We start from the raw sequence: 2,307 nt of genomic DNA, 5'->3' as shown, positions 1-2,307 counted from the left end.
CAGAGGCTTTCTCTAGGAAATACGGGTAGCATCCCTGCCTGTGGTGGAAAGGTTGGAGTAAATGATCTTTAAGGTTTCTTCCAACCCCARCCATTCCAGGATTCCATGAYTTTGTGSAGTATCTCCCYGTGTCCCTCAAGAGAACATTTTGATGGGAKTTTTCTGAGCACCACACAGGGAATTTTCTCCCCTGAGAAGGGGATTTGGTGTTTCAGCTGTCCTGCACCAGGRTGAGGAGGTGAATGGGGCTGTCAAGACAGAATGGGTTGAAAAGCAGACACAGCCCTGGAGGTGGTGGTTGGAGATGCCTCTGGATGTCATCCCAACATTAGAAACAGTATATGGAAGAGATGGAAGTCAGGTTTGCAGTGGGAAAAAAAAACCCACTGAAACTGAAAATTATTGAAGTCTAATTGTCCTCCTGCAATGGGGTGATGGAGGAAGGGAGAGAACTTAAAGCTCTTCACACAAAGTCACAYTGCAGCTCCCAGAGTTCAGCTCAGAGCTGTGCCTCACCATCCAGGGGGAAACTGAGGCAGGGATATTTGCACAGACAGCAGGAGAGCACACCCCACGGCTCACATTTACTCTTCTGGAATCACCCTCCTCCCAGTGACCTGAGGGAATGCTCATAAATGCCTTTTTTTTTTACAGTGGTGGTTGGAGAAACCATGATCCTTCCTACATGATTTCTCCTGAAACCAGTTTTTTACTTTTCCAACATCCACAGCTTTGAAATCAGGTTTTTAAAGAGCAGAGCCCAATCCACCTCCTCTGAAGGAGGAGATCTTGACAAAGCTGGTTGGGAAATTACAAATTTTTCTCAACACCATGCAGCAATGCCTAAAGGAAAAAGGTACAGCAAAAATATTCACTCCAGTGTTAACACKGAGAGGGGAGAAAACCATGTTCCAGATCTGGGACATTGGAATTAAAAAAACATGTTCTAGATCTGGGATATTGGAATAAAAAAATGTGTTCCAGATCTGGGACACTGGAATTAGAAGGAAATGTTGGTGATTTGGGCCAAATCCACTGAAACAACCTCGAATTTGGGTGTGATCCTTCCTGGCTCCTGCTGCACTGGGAAAAGAGCTCGAAGCCCTTTAATTCCAGCGGGAAAGTGCAGATAAAGAGCWGGATCAGCCCCATCCCAGGCTGGGCTCCCGGGTCCATGTTTGCTGCTCTGGGATCGTGGCTGATGAATCAAAAACTCAAACGCAAACCGGGATCTTTCCAGACTCAAAGATACCCAGGGCAGGAGGGGAAACTTCAGCTTCCACCCCCAGTCAGGCTGTGCTCAGCATCTCTGCAGCTCGCCATAAACTCAATAAATTTGGAAAAAGACCTCTCGGATCCCCAAGTCCAGCCCCTGTCCTGCAGCGTTTCTTGAGCCGGTTTGAGTTTCCCACTGCGAACCAAAGGAAAATGAGGATTTCCAGCCCCATGTTGCTACAAAATCCCCAAAAAAGGACTCTTCCCCAAGCACTTCTGCCACAGCCGAGACGGGGAAAGCCCCTGGGAGGACCTGGGAGCACCGAAAGGATGTGGGACTGCCACTTCCTCAGCAATGTAGATTTGCTCCAGCATCCCGGGACAGGGCCAGCCCCGAGATAAAGGAGCTTGTTGACTTTTAACACCACCTGAAAGCGGGGCGGGGGGAGGAAGCGAAGCGACAAACCCGGCCAAGGAGGGGGGAAACAAGAGGTTTACAGCCTGCCTTGAAAAGCCCTAAAAAAAGGAGCGACATTCTTGGCTCCCCTCACACCTATTAGCTTAGGAAATGGTGCTGGGTCCTGACTGAGACCAAAGGCCAGCGGACCTGTTAGCAGGTACTTGAGAGAGGGGCTGCTGCCTGCATGGGGCTGGGGGCGTGAGAAGCCCATTCAGCTCCCCTAATGACCATATAAAAGGCCGGGGGGCAATCAGCTCCCTGCCACCCCCCCAGCCCCGCACAAACCCCCCGGCCATAACGGGAGCASCCCAGAGGGACGGCGTTCCTGCATATCTATACCTCCCCGCCGCTGCCGTGGGGGCTGCTGGAGCTGCTTTCCCAAGGAAAACGGGGATGTGTCACACTCCAGGTCGAATAATTCGGCCTTTGATGTTGGCCAGCGTCGTGCAGGAGCTGTTTGGGTGGCAGCTGCCTGTGGCATCCCAGATGTGTGTCCTGGGATGGAGCAAACCCAATGCCACAGGTCCTTTCCTTTTCCCTTTCCTTTCCTTTCCTTTCCTTTCCTTTCCTTTCCTTTCCTTTCCTTTCCTTTCCTTTCCTTTCCTTTCCTTTCCTTTCCTTTCCTTTCCTTT

Source organism: Malurus melanocephalus, unplaced genomic scaffold (genome assembly GCF_030028575.1).
Source record: "Malurus melanocephalus ecotype Western Australia unplaced genomic scaffold, MMel_1.1 scaffold_1069, whole genome shotgun sequence".
In the NCBI taxonomy this organism is placed as follows: Eukaryota; Metazoa; Chordata; class Aves; order Passeriformes; family Maluridae; genus Malurus; species Malurus melanocephalus.
The sequence above is the reverse complement of the archived record's forward strand: the minus strand, read 5'-3'. Positions refer to the sequence as shown.